The sequence below is a fragment of the Ochotona princeps genome, chromosome 4 (genome assembly GCF_030435755.1).
Source record: "Ochotona princeps isolate mOchPri1 chromosome 4, mOchPri1.hap1, whole genome shotgun sequence".
Lineage (NCBI taxonomy): Eukaryota > Metazoa > Chordata > Mammalia > Lagomorpha > Ochotonidae > Ochotona > Ochotona princeps.
The window spans coordinates 45,122,930-45,142,447 of record NC_080835.1 but is presented as its reverse complement, the minus strand read 5'-3'; positions in this window follow the sequence as shown (position 1 = coordinate 45,142,447).

The window sequence follows — 19,518 nt, the reverse complement described above, 5'->3', positions numbered from 1 at the left end:
CTAAAGGGGATTCTACTTTGCACTTTGCCTCTGTTGTTGGCTTTAAGCAAGGGGTCTTCCATTTTCAATAAATTGTACTTTTATTGCCAGGGACTTTATTCATGGGCCACTGGTATTTATCTGTAAAACAATGATAAAACATGAAAATAACATCTCAAAGAAAGGGGTTCTCAATAGAGCAATTCAACAGAAAGACACAGGAGCTCATTTATTCCATGTGGTAGCTGCTGGAGTCTTTAAGTCCCCACCCCTATCCCACCACCAATTCCTGACTCTGATCTTGTCATTCCTGTTGTTTTAGGAGTGCAAGCACAAGTCCAACTGAATGGATGTGGGGACTCTTGGAAGCGCCTTCTGCTGTGAGCTACACCATGATACCTGGCTCAGGCCTTCAGAGTAGCAGCACCAGCCCTGCAGGCTGTGCTCCTGGCCCTGCTGCAATGCAGTTGAGGCCTCTATGGTTCCCAGGCACCTAGATATTCCATAAAGCTTCACCTAAGTCTATGGAATTTTGTCAACAACAGCCTAACGCATCTGCTTTCTAGAGTGGCCTTGATCCCACTACCCAAGAAGCCAAGTACCTGCTCTGCATCGCTCACGCTCCCCAAGAACCACAGACTTGCATCAGCAAGCTCTCTTCATACTCTGCTCATGCAAGGAAGGCCTCTTGCTGCTGCCAAATAAACACTACACTACTTGCAAAGGACAATCTCTATGCACATCACTGACACATGAAAGTTCAGGAAAGGAGAACATCTGTTCTCCACTTGGATATGAAAAGTGAAGGTGCCACAGCTGGCAGATGCAAAGTGGTGATGCTGAGAGACAGGAGAGACCAGTCTCTGTACCAGGCTTTGAGGGGGTGGGGCCATGTGAACACACAGGTCAAACTCCAGCCTCCAACTGTGAAGCAGTCCAGGCCTAGAGAGAAGTCAGAGTGAGGAACCTTTGCAGGCAAATAGTTTCCTGAGTACTCTATGAATGCTTATTATCCTCTCATCCTACCCCCCATACCTCCTTGAACTCTCAGAGAAATATAACAGGAGGTGATATTTTAAACATTTATCTCATAAACCGGCAATTAGTCACATTGATTGATGGCTCAGTGAATGAACTGGGAGAACTAAGTGACTCATCATCTCCACCTGTCAGCTACCCTCCATCCCATGCAAGCTACTTTGTGAGGGAGGAGCACAAGATTCAACTTCTAAACACCAACTCTGAGTCAGGCCCAGTGGCCATTCATCCTAGTCACTTCACAAGATGCGAAAGAGTGAGCTGCCAACTTAGAGGCAAGCAGGTGCTGTGGAGCTTGGAGATTCCTAGGGAGGTCTTGGTAGGAGACATATCACAGAGACATGAACAGCACAGCATCTCTCTGTGGATCCTGGAAGCCACATTATTCACAAGCAGTCGCAGATGAGTGTGGGATCAGTGGAGGTGGTGAACAAAGGGGTCCGCAATTGAGCAAAGTAGATTCTCCAGTGCCAGTCCATGCAGAGAGTCCAAGCTCAGGAGTCACTTTCTGTGGGAAGCTTCTCTGTCCTCAACCCCATCCTTATCACCTAGGCTGGGCCCAGCACACCTTCTCTGAGCTCTCACAACACACAGTCCTATTGCAGTGGGGACCATGCTGCCTCAGTAGTTGTCACAGTCATGCATAGAAATCTTCCCACCTGGCTGGGGTGCTTGGTTCCTCAAACACAAGCAGATGTTTAAACCCCAAGGGCTTCTGCTAATAGTTAATAGATGAATGCTTTGTGGATCAGAGTAGAGGCTTGAGCCAACGATGGTGCCTGAAGCAGGGGCATCTGGTAAGCAACTGAACTGCTGAATTGGAGTGCTGTGATTGCCTTATGAGAAGAGGCGACATGCAGGGTGTAGGCAAAGCACTCCCTGTGTCTCTCAGCTTCCTGGTTGGCCATGCAACTGTTCCTCCACCTTCACTGCACTACACTGCTGACAACAGAAAGACATAGGGCTGCCTCTTCTTGCACTGTGAGCTCCCAAAACTGTAAGCTGAGATAAACCTTCTTCTCTCCTAAGTTGCCTCCTTTCCAATATTCTAGTTAAAATCATAAAAAGTCAAAAATGCATATTCATTTGAGATACAGAGAGTGCCTTCTTCCTACTACATCACCTTTACCTGCCAAAGGGAGAGTGCTCAGAAAATATTTAAAACCTAAAAAATGTAAAGTGGGGTGGTGTTTGGCAGAGCAATTAATGCCAGCTGGCATGCCTACAATTCCATATCAGAATGTTTCTGGTTTCAATCCCAGGTACTCTGCTTCCAGTCCAGGTTCCTGCTAATGCACAATCTGGGAAACAATAAATGATAGTTCAAATGTTTGGGTTCCTACCAGCAACGTGGGCTCCCAGCTTTAGCCTGGCCCAGCCCCTGCTGTTGCAGGCATTTGAGGAGAGAAGGGATAAGTTATCTCTGCATGCTTTTCTACCTTTCCTTCTTCTTTTTCCCTGTTGTTCAAATCAAATGAAAATAAATTTTGAAACTTCAAGTATAAATCACAGAGCCAGGACCCCTCTTCTCTGAGCAGGGCCTAAGCAAGCCAGCTTGTACTCTTCTTCTTCCAAGTTGTACTCTTCTCTTCTTCCAAGTTGCACACTGACAGCCACTTCTCTTTGCTCTCCAAATAGGATATAGACTGCTGCGAGAGTGTTTCCCGCTAGCAAAATTATAATCAGACATGAGTGTTACTTCCCCCAAATCATATCGAGTCACCTTGACTGCAGACTCTGGAATCCTGGTCAAACAATCTCACGTGACCTCCTGGTCCCTGGCCTATGACTTCTATTGTTTGTACTAAGTTTGATGTTTAGCTCTTAGAAACCAAAATGATTGATCATAGGGAAGTGCTTAGATAACCTGGCTCCTTCCACTGGAATACTGCAAAGCCAATACAACGATTTGTACAAAGCAGGTTTAATACCCCCACAGGAATGCATATTCTATCCAATTATGAAGAAAAGAAGTCATTCAAAAATTTGTTCTTATCATGCAGTTTTAGCCACACAAGTAAAGGGAAAAAGTAAAGCACTGGAGAAAAATACATTGAACTGTTCAAAGTAGCTACTTCCATGTGGTAGGACAATAAATTATTTTTCTCCCTTTTATTTATGCCTCTCTGTGTTTCCCACTCTATAACAAGTATTATGTTGCCTTTATAATTAAGTAAAATATTCTGCTATGTGTCTATATCACAATGTCTTCATGAACTCACCCTTTGGTGGATATTTGGGTTGATTCCATATTCTGGGCATTGTGAGCCATGCTGCTATCATGTGTCCACGCACTTGACTCTCTTAGGTAATATGAATGAGCTTACATTTTAGGCAAATTTCTGTGAATGAAGTCTGGGAAACCTGGCTCCTAATGTACCTTTCAGAACTGTAGCTGGGTGATTTACATAGCAATCCCTCAAAGGCATCTGATTTCCTTGGCTGAACTCCATATACACCAAAAGCCTTTTCCTTATTTATTCTCACCCTGAGCCAGGCTCCCTGTTAAGCACTGGCAGATGTAAAGGCAAAGAAAGGAGGCTCTGTGTCTCCACACCTGTGCCTGTCCACAGAACAGGGCAGGGAGTCCTCCAAGGGAACTCCTTTGACTGTGGTATCAGGGGTGTCTGGGCTGCACATCTGGACTCTGAGCTATGAGATTGATTTGAGGGATTTGGTCCAAGCAGATGCTGTGGGGCTAGGACTCTGTGAAGTGCGGGGCTAAGTGTGGGGCATTACAACATTATGATGAATGCCTACCTGCCAAGATATCCTGATACAGTACAGGAGATATCATGTTGTCCCATTACAATCTCACAGGGCGACGTGGTTACACTGGTCAAAGCTGTTATAGTCACGTGGTGTGCAGTTAAGTTGGGTTGAGTCTCATTTTCACAGAGATCCAGTGGTCTATTCATGTGCCGGTACAGAGCCTTAGTTCTCAGACATATCACTATATCACAGTTTTATATTGTCAGTTTGCCAGGATGTTACAGGGATTTGGTGACCTTGTTGTAAGCTTGCAGTGTCAGTGCTAGGTAGTGGCGAGTGGGGTACTTGGTAAGATACTGCTGCCCTACCCCTTGTCCTTTTCCTCTGAAACCCCAGAGGACATCCCAGTTCCTGCTGGACTCAGTGAACAATTTCTGAGAGGCCGTGAAACCACTACAATCTATTTTGCCCCAGGTGTCTAACGTGACTTCCTGAAGCTTGCTGCATAGAAGCCAGGTGTGTCACATAAAAGCCAGGAGGAGGCAGGCTGCAACAGAGGCATGGTTCTGTCCCTCAGCCAGGGTGACCCTTCATCCACATCTACAGCCAGGGAAGGGTCCTAACTCACCAAGCACACAGTCAGCTGCAGCTGCCCAGCTTCTCCTCCCTGTACCTGGAAGCCCATGCCCTGCTCCACCTCATCAAAGAGATGCCTGATTTCTAGGCATGCATTTCCCAGGATACTTGTGTGTCCTCTTCTCATTTTGCCAAGACACGGAACCTAACAAAATTGTGTTCAAGAATTCCAGCATGTCTGTTCAAGACCACCTAAAGATGTCTGCTCATTGCCCTAAGCTTCATTTCTTCATTCCACAGAGGCTGAGGGCGTCCAGGTAAGAAAAGGTGGTAGATTATCACTGTTCCTGATAGCATTCTTTAAAGTCATGGTGAACATTGAGCCAGGTTTGTGTGAGCCTCTGGCTGCTTTTCATTAGCCTATCCATACCCAGTCTTGCTTTAGTTTTGTTCTATTTAATGTCACCTCACGTAACAGATCTTGTAGATTTACTGACATTGAACTTCTGCCCATGAGCACTACACTCCTCTGAATGAAACTTACCACCACATGCACTTTCTCCAAAAGCACATCTCAGCCTGTGCCCTGGGGCCATTTAAGCAGCAGCACGGACATCAGATGAGAAATGAGCAGCGTTAAATAGACTGTGCAAGGAGCAATCATTTATAGTACAAAAAAAAGCAAAGAGTCACCTGGTCCAGCCTCAGCTGGGAAGGTGTGCATCATGCAATGAAATTTCTTCACCTACCCCATGTGGAGGACTGAGTATGAAAGTATGGCAAGCAATAGTTGAAGGGGTTACAAATAAATTGGAGCAAGCAGGCAAATACCAAGTCTGCAAAGAATGAGAAGCAGCTGTAAAATGGGAGGAATGTTTACAGAAACTCTCAGGGCACCAGGAACCCATGTAAGTGCTTTCCACCAATGGACTCCTTTAACCCTTCCAGAAACACAACAAAATAGTCTCCCATTTTACAGCTGAGGGAATGGAGCAAAGTGAAAACTAAAGAGACTTGCTGCAGGTCCCTCAGCCATGGTGGGAACCCAATCTGTGTTATTAAAAAACCCATGTGTTGAATGTGTCTTCTGGGTAGCAGTTGTAATCCATGATCTTAGTTTTTAAAAACCTAAGACCAGCATGGGAGGTTGATTTCCACTTTCCCACCTAGAGGAAGTGATGTCTCCCCCCCTCCCACTCACCTAGTCTCCCATTTACCATAGAGAATAAGGCTGTTCTGTCTCCTAGGAAAAGGACATCTTTCCCTGGGTTATTGGCCTGTCATTTTCCGCAGATCCTTCAAAAGTTTGTTTTCCATGGATGGAAGACAATGTTGCATTGTTTCTTCCAGAAAAATCACTGAGACTAGGCATGTACCTGCCCTCTCCACTGTCACCATAACATTCTAAAGAAGTACAGGGATTCCAGAAAGGTGACAGCCACAGTGGTGTGATACTCCAGTCTTTCTGAATTGCCCCCACACAATGCACCAACATCAAAATCATGCAGACATTATCCATGGCAAAACAAGCAATTGATACCAGCCCCAAAACATGAGAAGATGAGAAAGAGCCTTAAGTACCACCAAGACACTAGGATGTCAGCTAAACTTGAGAGCCAGAGAACCCAAAATTTACAGCAGGTGCTCCAAGGGAGTATCAATCCTCTTTGGCAGGGGCCTTGCAACCTTCCATTGGTGAGTCCAAAGTCAGGGAGTGCTGGAACAGTCTAAGTTCTATGAGCTCAAAGAACTGAGTTCTCCCTTCCAGAACGACAATCTCCCTTTCAGGCCTGCACTGGACAGGAATTTTTGGAATAAAATCTAATTTAAGTAAGACAGAAAGTTCTTAATAATACTGGAGAAGAAAACCCAGCCAGCAAATCTCAGAATACTAAGGCCATATGCTAAAGAATATTCTGTTGAAACAGAATACTGAACTCTGGAGCTAGCAAGCCATGAAAGCTACCCTGCCTATCCCCTTCAAAACGAATAGGAGAATTTATATCCCTTATGCATAAATAATAATAAAGGATTATGACTAAATTCCAACCAAGTTATTCTAAGAAATATGAGCATAATGGGCAGAATAAGCATGTGAACAGTAGGATATTCCAGATGTAAAGGCCAACATTGCAGGGAAGAAAATAAAGGTAATCCCAAGCCCAAATGGTATTATTGGTGATGTCTATAAAAAAATTAAATAAAGACCATCTTCCAAAAACCTTTTTAGAACATACAAGAGAACACTTCCAAACACAGTGTGCGAAATCAGAATAACAATGGAACCAAACTCTACAAAGACATGACATTCCACATTCTCCTATGAATACAAATACAGATCTTTTAAAATATTAGCAGATAACATATATAAATATACTGAAAGGGTAAAGGATCATCAGCAAACAGGGTTTGTCTCAGCAATGCAAGGTTGCCTTCACTTTTGAAACACATTAACAGGAAAAAGGGAGAAAAATCATGCAATCATTGGTAAATGCAGAAAAATTCCTTCATAAAATTCAGTATCTAATTGGGATTTAAACCTACCCACACACATTTCTTAGCAAACAGGAATTCCTTAATCCCTGTGTGAGGGATGGTCCTCTGAAAGGCAGGAGAAGACTTGCAAGACAGGAGCAGATTTTCAAGAGACTGAGAAAACAAATGAGGAGAAAGCCTGGGTGGGAGAAGACGAGTTTCCAGGTGGCACAGGTCTGACTCCAGGTGAAGCAGATGTGAAAGCATCTGAAATGCCAGCACGGCTCTGAGACAGCTTGCCCTGACCATCATAGGCTGCCCACCAGAGGGAAACCCTGGCTCTAGGTGGAGGCTGGGGAAGGCTATTGGCTGGGTGTCAGAACACAAACTTCTGTCATCTTAATGCTCCCCAAGGTGGGGACCTGAAAGGTGCCTTTGCATAGCCATTCAGTTCTGTTAAACAGTAGTCATGAAAACCTAAAGCGAAGCTCATATTTAAATGGTGAGGTATGGAACATTTTTCCTTTAAGATCAGGAATATGTCAAGGATGCCCACTTTTTAACAACTCTGCAACTCTACAATGTATGAGTGGTCCCAATCAATACAATAAAGAAAAAGACATACAAATTGAAAATGAAGTAATAAATAATTATCCATGTAAGGTAGTTACCAAAAAAAAATCTACTACCAAGGAAAGGAATTTAGCAAATTTCAGGACACAAGGTCAATATATGAAAAGCAATTGCATTCCAACATACTAGCCAGACAACTGGAAAATAAATTGGTGGGGGGTTGGGGGGGGGACACTATTCACAATAGCACCTAAAGCCAAAATATATTTATAGATTAATTTAGAAAAAATATTCAAGTACTCTTCACTCAAAGTATAAATTATTTATTAAAAAAAATTTAAAAACTAGGACCTGGTGCAGTTAGCCTAGTGGCTAAAGTCCTTACCTTGAATACCCTGGGATCCCATATGGACGCCGGTTCATATTCCGGCTGCTCTACTTCCCACCCTTCTCCCTGCTCGTGGCGGGGAAAGCAGTCAAGGAAAGTCCAAAGCCTTGGGACTTGGTACCCATGTGGAAGAACCAGAGGGGACTCCTGGTTCCTGGCTTTGGATCAGCGTGGCTCCAGCTGTTGTGGCTGCTTGGAAAGTGGAACGGTGGACAGAGGATCCTTCTCTCTTTGTTTCCTTCTCTCTGTGTATCTGCCTAATAAAAATAGATAAATCTAGAGCCTGGTGTGGTGGCCTAGTGGCTAAAGTCCTCACCTTGAACACGCCAGGATCCCATGGGCGCCAGTTCTAATCATGGCAGCTCTGTTTCCCATTCAGCTCCCTGTTTGTGGCCTAGGAAAGCAGTCGAGGACAGACCAAAACCTTGGGACCCTGCACCTGTGTGGGAGACCTGGAAAAGCTCCTGGCTCCTGGCTTTGGATAGGCACAACTCTGGCCATTGTGGCCACTTGGGGAGTGAATCAGTGGATGGAAGATCTTCTCTTTCTCTCCTCCTCTCTGTATATCTGACTTTGCAATGAAAATAAATAAATAAATAAATCTTCAAAAAAATAGATAAATCTTTTAAAAAACTGAAAAACTAAAATTTTTAAATATACATAATTGTGACTGAAGGGCTGTGCAATTTAAATGTCAACCATCTCAAAATTCTACAGTTTCAGTATATGCGATCAATACAGTTTCAATATCAGGAGCTGAATTGTGTGCCACACCAAACTTGTGCACTCACAGAAGAAATACTAAGGAGTACACAAAACAAGTTTAGGAGCAACTTAACCTAAAGAAACTAAACCTGATAATATCCTGATACTGGACTTTAGCATCCAGAAGATTGAGAATATAATTTTCCCCTGTTTAAGCCACTTAATCTATGGAATTTTTAAATGGCAGCCCTAGAAATGCAATACAAACCGAAATAGAAATGCTTAGAGGCTTTATAATAAAAGCTGGAAATGTGATTCTAAAATTTAAGTGGAAAGTACAAACCTGCCCTACAAATGATACTTAAAGATGTTCTTGTGACAGAGAAGAGGAATAGCATACACCAAAACCAAAGGCAGATGTGAAGAACATGTCAGTAAAACAACAACAGAAGACTAAATCAATGAACAACCCATTCCTAAAATGACAGGACCAAATGACCACCCATTCATATTAACCCTGAATGTAAATGGCTTAAACTCATCGATCAAATGTCATACATTAGTAGACTGGATTTAAAAACCCATCTATATATTTTTCGCCTACAGGAGATATATTTCACCAACAAAGTTCATGGATTTTGCATGGATTTTGATTCTTTTTTATTTAGTTTCATCCCTTCAAAACAATTTCTTCTCATTAAATTCTTCAATGACTCATAGATCATAGAGGAGCATCATTTTATTCAACCAGCTTCTTGATTTTCCTTTTCACTTCCTCAGTGACACATTTGTCATTCAGTAGCATATTATTTAACTTCGTGGAATTGTTAATTTCTTTTTTTCTTCCTGTTTTTGATTTTGTATTGTGGCTTTTCATTTAAGGGGATGTACAGTAACTGTATAATGGAGACTATCATAATATCCAGATGTGAGGATACAATGCAGTATGCATTTCTACTTCCAGATCAAAGATGGACTCCCAATGAAACTGTTTACTATATCTTGACAATAGGATGCTGGACTCTTTGCCATTGTCCATGCCCGCAATGATGGACATATTACTATGTATGAAGAACTATACTATAGTAATAATATAGAGGAACTCAGGTTGTGGGGAGGAACTTGAGGAAGGGTAAGAGAAATCCCAGGGACTATGGAGCCGTATCATAAAATATAATAATAATAATGATGTAAAATTTAAAAATCATATTACCATAATTCAAAAAATTCACAAGGACCTAAAGGTGCCAAGACTGTGCAATGGGGAAAAGATATCTTTAATTAATGATTGGAAAAATTGGGTATCCACATGCAGAATAATTAAATCAGTTCCTTATCTCACATCATATACAAAAATCAACTCAAAAGGTTTAAAAACTTAGAAATATACCTGAAACTGTCAAAAACCAGAAGAAAACAGGAAAATAAAGCTTTTGGTCTGTACAAACACTTTTTTAAAAAGGCCCCAAAATATATATTACAAAAGTAAATATAAGACAGAATTACATCAAACTGAAAAGCTTTTGAACAGCAAAGGAAACAGAAGAGTGATGTGACAACTCACAGATTGAAATATTGATAAATCATGTCTGAAGAGAGAATGATATTCAAAATATATAAGGAAGTCAAACAATTCAATAATAAGAATAAAAACAACTCAAAAATGTGTGAAGCTCCTGAGTAGACATTTCTCAAAAGAAAACTTAATAATGGTCAATAGGCATATGAAAAAAATGTTCAGTATGACTTATCAGGAAAATATAAATCAAAACCACAGATATATTACCTTGTGCCTCTTAGAATGACTATTATAAAAACAAGAGCAGGACAGAATGTGGAAAACAGGAACTCTTTTTTTTAACATTTATTTTTATTTTTATTGCAAAGGCAGATATATACAGAGAGGAGGAGAGACAGAGAGAAATATCTTCCGTCTGATGATTCACTCCCCAGGTGACTGCAACAACCGGTGATGCGCCGATCTGAAGCTAGGAGCTTTTCCAGGTCTCCCACGCGGGTGCAGGGTCCCAAGGCTTAACGTCCTCAACTGCTTTCCCAGACCACAAGCATGGAGCTGAACGCGAAGAGGGGCTGCCGGGATTAGAACCAGCGCCCATATGGAATCCTGGCGTGTTCAAGGTGAGGACTTGAGCCGCTAGGCCATGGTGCCGGGCTAAACAGGAACTTTTGTACATCATTAGCAGAAATGTGAAACAGTACAGCCACCGTAGGAAACAACACAAGATGGCCTAGCAATCTCACTACTGGAGCACAGCCAAGGGAAAGGAAGTCAGTGTGTCAAAAAGATCTCTGCACATGGGACTGCGCGGAGATCACTGCACTGTTCATCACAACAGCCAAGGTCTGGAGTCACCTTACAAGTCCTTCTGTAGACGAATGGATCAAGACAATGCAGTACACAATGGGATATTATTCATTCTTTTTTTAAAAAAGGAAATCCTGTCACTTGCAGCAGCATGAATGAAGCTGGAGGACATTGTGTTAAATAAAGTAAGCCAGACACAGGCAGACAAATACTGCTTCATCTCACCTACGTGTGGCATCTGCAGAAGCAGAACTCATGGACCCTGAGTGGAAGGGTGGTTGCCAGAAACTGCAAGTATTAGGAGAAATGCTGAACAAGGGTACAACGGTTCAGCTTGACAGAAATAAATTCGTAACAATCTTCTTATGGTGACTAAAGTTAATGACATCATATGCTGGAAAATCCCTAGGAGAACAAATACTAAGTAGTCTCACCACAACACACATGGAACAATGACAGGTGTATAAGGTAGCACACATTCTAATTTGATAGAGTACTTTACATGTATGAAAACAGCAAAACCTAATGTAAGATGAATGTAAATAGAAAGGGAAAGCAGATGGTTATATCACAATAATCTTGATTCTTTTAAAATCATAGGTCCTTGTATTACCCAATTTTCAAAACTTATTACAAAGTTATGGCAATCATGGCAGCATAGTACTGCTGTAAGGATAGAGATTGATGGAATTGTTTAGAAAACATTGTTATAGAGCCACGTGAAAATAATCAGTTGATTTTCAACAAAAGAACTAAGCAATCAATAAAGGAACGAAATACCTTTCCAGCAAATAAAATTCCTATTTTAAAAACGATCACATCATATTAACTTGCTGAAGACAGAAAATTATCTTAACTGTAAAAGCTAAAACTGTAAAAAAAACTCTCTGGAATAAAACTTAAGAGAATAGCCTTCTGACTTTGGAACAAGTAAAAACCTCTTAGGGAGGACACAAAACACTTCAGAAATGGTAGAAAAAAACTGACAGACTCATACTTCCCATTCATTATCAAAAGATGCAATTAAAGAAAAAACAAGTCATAGACTGGGAGAAAGCAAACATGTCTGACAAAGAACTAGTGTAAAACATAGAAAGAACTCTTGTAAATCAGTACTTATCTAAAATGCAATTAAAATGGGTAAGATATATCAAAAAGCACTTCTCAGAGGAAGATGTTAAGTGAATAATAAGCAAATGCAGACATGCTCAACATCATTAGTCATTGGAAAAATTAAAATTAAAAACACACTGTGATGTTCATTAGAATAGCTAAAATTAGGTTAATAATATCAATTGTCAATGACACTGGGACACTAATGTGTTTTTTGTGGATTCATAATGCAAAAAAATCTGCTGATTTGTTTTAAAAAATTGGCATATTCCTATCCTATGAAAGAACTATTCTAATTCTAGGTATTCACTCAAATAAAATGAAACTGTCTACAGAAAGACTCATACATGGATGTTTATGGCTGCTTTGTTTTTATAGTCTCAAATTGGAATATGCCAAGCCCACCATCAGGTGAATACATACAACTATGAAATTGGAAGGAACATGTTACTGATGCATTCAAGTTCATGCATAAATCTCAAAACAAATAGTCCCATAAAATCAATATGTTAAATCCAAGGAGTCAGACACAAATGAGGTTCCCAATTATATGCCATTTGAGAACTAACACAACTAAACTAGGGTGACAGACACTAAAGACCTTGACCTGTAGAGTGGCATAGAGCTAGTATGGAAAGGAAAGTGAAGACATTTTCCAGAGTGACAGAATTATTCTCTATCTTGAGTAATATTTTGTTGCATAGGCACGAACATTTTTCAGAATCTTTAAACTGAATATATGACATATTTCAGGGTAAGTAAATTATACATCAAAAAAGATACTGAGTTAAGAACACAAAAATACAACTAAACAATAACAAATGAATCTAAAAGGTAATTGAGTAAATGAACATAATAATCTATTAGCTACCATGATTGAGGGGAAATGGAAGGAAACTTATAAAGTTAGAAATGACAAAGAGGAATAAACATCAAAACCTAGCACTTCTTTTTAAATCTAAGCATCTACTTTGTAAATATATTTGGCAAAGTAAGTGATGTGTATAATTTTCTAGAAAAACACAACTTATCAAATTTAACCGAAGTGGAGACCAAAAGTCTAACATGTAAAATACCACAGAAGAAATAGAGGAAGCAGAAAAAGAGATTCACTACAAAAATGTGTCAAACCCAGATTATGCTACCAAGAAATTCTACTTCTAAAAATCATTTTGTGAAAAATAACACCAATCTCAATCTAAAAGTGATTGCATCAATAAAAGAAAATTACGGTTGAATCTCACTTATAAATATCAATAAAGTACAAAATAACTATTATCAAGCAGAATCCAGCAGCAATTAGAAAATTCTACATGACCAAGTAGAGTTTATTCCAAAAACAAAAGTGAGTCAATATTTTCAAAGACTTAACATTATCCATCATAGTTATAGAGTTAAGAATTATAACAGCATTTCTCTAGAAAAAAAGGGGCCAAGTGAGTTAAGTAAATTATAAAGTCAACATAGAAAAATTAAGTCTTCATAAATAAAAAACAAAAGTTTATATTGGAAGATCTCTTTGTGAAAGCAAAATAAAACAAAAAAACTTATCATAAATTCAACAAAAAAATTTAAAATCTGTATAAAGAAATACTATAAAGTAATTTTTAAGCACTCAAAAATAGACTTGCATAAATAGAAAGGCATACCATATTCTTGAACTGGAAGATTCACCATCAAAATCCTAGGTCTCCCAGAGTTAATTTATAAACATCAATGCAATAAATACCACATTGTTATTAAATTGAAAATAATCCCATAAAATCTGAGTACATTTGCTCCTGGACCTAGGTTAAGTATAACACAAAATTGATTTGGAAGAACTGATAAACACGAATAGTCCAAGGGGAAAAATCTTTTAAAAATACTTGAATTATGGATATAATAATTAGTTCAGTTAATAACCCCACAGTGTATTCACTATCAAAACCTCAACCAATGGGCCCGGCAGCGTGGCCTAGCGGCTAGAGTCCTCGCCTTGAAAGCGCCGGGATCCCATATGGGCGCCAGTTCTAATTCCGGCAGCTCCACTTCCCATCCAGCTGCCTGCTTGTGGCCTGGGAAAGCAGTTGAGGACGGCCCAAAGCTTTGGGACCCTACACCCGCGTGGGAGACCCGGAAGAGGTTCCTGGTTCCGGCTTCGGATTGGCGCGTACCGGCCCATTGCGGCTCACTTGGGGAGTGAAACATCGGATGGAAGATCTTCCTCTCTGTCTCTCCTCCTCTCTGTATATCCGGCTTTCCAATAATAATAAAATCTTTAAAAAAAAAAAAAAAAAACCTCAACCTCATTTGTTCATAAAAATATATAAATCAAATTTGTCAACAGCTTTTAAAGACAGAGATAGAAATGACAGATATAAAAGATACAGATAGAACTAGGGGGAGAAAGACATAGAAATTAGAGAACTACCTTGTCAGATAATCAAACATAATGTCTTTGCAATTAAGTGAGATGTTGATACATACACAGACCACTAGATTATGTTAGAAAAATAAAATAAAATAATTAACTTACATGACAGAAACACCATAAGGAAGGTAAAAAAAATTAATGTCAAATGATGGGAATGTTTGCTATTTACATAAGAATAAAGATTAACATTTCCCCCAAAATTTTAGAATAGATAGAGAACAACAAGGAAAGCTTAGAACCAGACAGGAAACGGTCAGCGTGGATTCACACACACCTTACTAGGTAGGACACAAAGATTAGTTACTCCTCACTAGGGTATTGAAGATTTCTCTGCACACCCCTCCTAAAACTGTTCTGCACCTCAACTGTTGACATATGCCTTGCTAGAGTTATAAGCCAGTTTAGACTATCCTAAAATCTGCCAAGTTCAGTAAAAATTATGCTTCAACACTATAAACTGCTAAGTACTATAATGAAAATAGACACGAGACAGCTGAATAGTATCCTAGAGTCATTTTAAGGTGTATAGAAGCTGGTTGTATATAAACTAAAAATGAAATGTCAATGAAGTAGTCACAGGATGTGGTTAAGAACTTGCATTTTTTAACATATTGGCTACTCAATACCATGTCAATTAACTCTATAATGCTGTAAATTGTTGTTGATGTTTATGTTGGGGCTTTTAATTGGTCAGGATGATATTTTACCAGCTCTGCCTTCAGACCAGAGATGGTCTCCCCAAGAAACCGTTGAATTTATCTGGACAGTAAGATGCTGGACTCTAAGCTTGGTATATGCGTGCAATGAAAGAATCTTGACTGAATTTGAAGTGTAATAGTGCAACAAGGTGGAGGAATCCACCATGGGGGGAGGGTACAGGGAGGGGTTGGGGGAACCCCAGAGCCTATGAAACTGTGTCACATAATACAATTTAAAAAAAAGATTAATGTTTCCAAAACATTTTAGAAGATAATTGAAAAGGGATTGATAGGATGATAAAGCAAGTTAATCCTCTGCCTGTGGTGCCAGCTTCCCAAAGGTGCTATTTCAAGTCCTAGCTGTTCCACTTCAGGTTCAGTTCTCTGCTAACGGCCTAGGAAAGCAGCAAAACGGCCCAAGGTCTTTGGCCCCTGAACCCATGTAGGAGACCCAAAAGAAGCTCCTGTCTTGGCCTCCGTCCTCTGGCTTCAGGCTTCAGACTGGTCCAGCTCTGGTCATTGCAGACATTTGGAGAATGAACCAGTGGATGGAAAATTGCAAGATCTCTCTCTCTCTCTCTCTATTTCTCTCTCTCTCTCTCTACCCCCTCTCTAACTCTGACTTTCATTCATTCATTTCATTCATTCATCAAAAGATGAATGGAAAAAATCAATACGAAAGACTCCAGATGTATACAGATGATTTACACAGAAGAAAATACAAACGTCCTTGTCTAGATGAACATGCCTTAATTCAGCACATGACAAGAAAAAAGCAAATGGAAAAAAACATTGGCACCATTCTATCAGCGGCAAAAAATTCAAATGGCTAACAGTTCATTTAAAAGTTTGGAACAATGATCACATCCACTTTTTCCTCACCCTCAATGCTTCCCACCCTGATAAACTACATAAACATCATCAAAAACAAAATTTAAAAAATAAAATAATGTAAAGTTCATGGAAAATACAAATTATCACAAGAACTATGCCTGGATTATAATTTTGCACAAAAAAGACATATGTTTTAATTATGCTTTTTTCACCAATTTAAGTACCAACTTGTGGCAATGCTTTAAACAGGCACTCCCATTATTGCTTGAAGAAATAAGAAAAGGAATATATTTTATGGAGAGGAATTTAGCAGTATCAGAGATATTTAACACATATGCATTCTGACCCAAATTTGTCCTAAAGAGACACTGATGGAAATATGAAAATATGAATGCAGGAACAGGTATTTGGCCTAGCAATGAAGACACCTGTTGGAGTGCAAAACACCTGGATTTGAGTCCTGTCTCTGCTTCCAATTCAACCTTTGTGCTGACACATCCCCTGAAAGGAGGCAGGTGACAGTTCAGTGGGTGGGTCCCTGCCATCCATGAGGAGACCTGGGTTTGGTTCCGGGCTCCCAGCTTCAGCCATTGCAGGCATTTGGAGTGTGAGCCAGTATGTGGAAGTCCTCTCTGCCTGTCGGTCTCTCTCTTTCTCTCTGTCTGTCTTACTCACTTTCTGCATGTGTGTGTCTCAAAGGAATACATATATACACAACCATTTATGAAAAATTAACAGCACTATTAGTAAAGCTCACCAGAGGATTGTTTGAATAAACATGATATATTCCAATAATGAGGTGCTATGTAACAGGAAATGTCTTTCTATCTTACTGTCATACAATCTCCAGAATATAATGTTAAGTGAAAAATGTGTACTCAGTTGTGTCTAACAAACCATCATTTATCTGACAGTATGCATATATATACACATATATGTGTGTATGTTTTGCATATGCATATATGTGTGTATGCATGTACGTATCCATCTTGGTTTTCTGATGGAAAGATAAGTCATAAAATAAATAAAATTCTTGGCCAAAAGAAAAAGGAAAAAGAGAACTGAGTTTGGGATAGAAACTAGACTTCCCTTATAGCGCGTGTTTCAGAGTAGCCTTTGGGGAGCAGCATTGTGGCTTCCAGGTAAGGTCACTGTCTGCAGTGCCAACATCTCTTTAGGGCACTGGGATCCAGCTCCCTGCTTATAGTCTGGGGAAAGCAGTGAAAGATGGTGCAAGTGCTTGAGCTCCTGCTACCCACATGGAAGATCTGAAAGAAGCTACCAGCTTTGGCTTGGCCCAGCCCCAGCACTGTGACTATCTGGAGAATGAACCAGGGATAGAAAATATTCATATGTTCGCTCTCCTCTCTCTCTCTCTCTCTTCCTCCCACGTACCCTCCCTCCCCACCTCTCACTAACTCTGACTTTCAAAAGAAGCTGTAAACTGATCTTTAAACAATATATTTGACTTTTGGGCCCCGCGGCTAAAGTCCTCGACTTGAATGCCCCGGGATCCCATATGGGCACCGGTTCTAATCCCAGCAGCCCCACTTCCCATCCAGCTCCCTGCTTGTGGCTTGGGAAAGCAGTGGAGACGACCCAAAGCTTTGGGACACTGCACCCGCGTGGGAGACCCAGAAGAGGTTCCTGGTTCCCTGCTCCGGATCGGCGCAGCACCGGCTGTTGCGATTCACTTGGGGAGTGAATCATTGGACGGAAGATCTTCCTCTCTGTCTCTCCTCCTCTCTGTATATCTGACTTTGTAATAAAATAAATACATCTTTAAAAAAAAAAATATATATATATATATATATATTTGACTTTAGAATCATGGAAATACTTTAGGTCATTATAAATAACAATAAGAATGAAAAGGGAAATCCCTAAAATAAAGGGAAAAACAAATTAACCTAACTGCATCGAGTCATTGAGTTCATGACTTAATGATGTATCATTTTTAATGCTTTGAAAATACAACAACTTTTTTATTCATCTCCAATAAGATAAACTGAAGAACTGCAAATAATAGCAACAATAATAGCACTGCAATACAGTATTCAGTTACATATATATATATATATATACACAGCACATTCTCTTTATCCATGTATCAATCAACAGTCAAGTATAACTAACAACTTTTCCACTGAAAATTCCTTGCATTTTCTGCCTGTATCATTTATTCCTTCAGGCCTGTTTGTATCAAAATCTCTCTCTCTCTCTCTCTCTCTCTCTCTCTCTCTCTCTCTCTCAGACACACACACACACACACACGAGTAATTAGTAGTATTATATCCTTTTAACACATTTCACACATTTCAGGCACTACTAAAACCTTTGCATTAAACCTCAGAATAGTCCTTACACAAAGCATTCCATTATACAGATGAGGAAGCAGAGCTTTAAGTAGCTCAATCGAAGTTAGACAGGTTGTATATGGCCAGTCTGAGGTTTGAATCAAGATCCCCTTGCTTGCCAAGCATGCTGACAGACCGTAACTGAATGGCTTTCTTCAGCAGCAAAATTGTGACTCACTCAGAGTTTATGGGAGACTGTGAAACGTAAACATCGTGTGTCACGCCTTTCCTTCACCATCGTCACTAAGTCCCAATGCCTGGCGTCCCTCGGCTCCAGGTCAGCGGGAGCAGGAGGAGACACTCCCCTGTGTCTGGACAACAGGGAGATGGACAACATTTGGAAGGAGGCTACTGCAGGCATGCCAGCCCTGCCTCCGACTCTGGACAGGATGAGTCATCTATAAATAATAGATGCTCTGCCCTGGGGCTCCCTGTATGAGAGGCTGGAGGTAATTGATGGGGCGACAGGGACATGTCAATCCTCGTCCTCTTAGAAACAGGTGTGGTTATTTACAGAAATGTCACTTTCCCAAGCCTCCCTCTCCATCTCTGCCAGAGGCTCAGAGCCTAGCAAATACTAATTTACTGCTGCCCCAAGGCATGAGGCAATGAGCCACATAGATGCCCTCTGCCTGCAAACCTTGCTGGAAGCTCCTGCTCCAGCTGAGAGCTGACTCTTCTTTGGAATTTGGAGTCAGGCTGACCCTGTGCAGATGTGCCCCGTGCAGGCAGACAGGTCACATGGCTTCCCTGGAGGCCTATCAGACATTGCTCATTCAATACCCAGCACATAGTGGGAAAGCAACCCAACCTCTGGACCAGAGCCAGATGTGGATTCTGACCCTCAAAGAGCCATCTACTAATCAATCAATGTCTGAATCCTAGTGTCCACCTCTAAAACAAGGCTGGTTTTCTATCTCCTGCCAGACACAAAAGGCTTTTGAAAGGAGAAAATTAGATGATGAACCAACTGACCTGTATTGTGGGAAAGATCATCATTATTATAGTCATTATTGTCACTCAGCCCTGTAAGTCCTATCACAATCAATCCTATAAGCACCACTAAGGGTACCTGCAATAAGCCTCTAAAAATGCCTTCTATTTGCCCTGTCAGCACTGCTGTGGCCTTGCTGAGCACTGGCCAAAACAAAGTGGAAATATAGCAACAAAGTCTGATTTCTCAAAGCATCTGAATTGTGCATGAAGATCATTTGATGTCATAAGACTTACACCAAAAAAAAAAAATCAATTTAACAAGAAATAAAACAGTTTGAAAATAGAGTCAGGACTACCTTTCAAGATTGTTGCAGCCAGCTTGAGAGACTCTG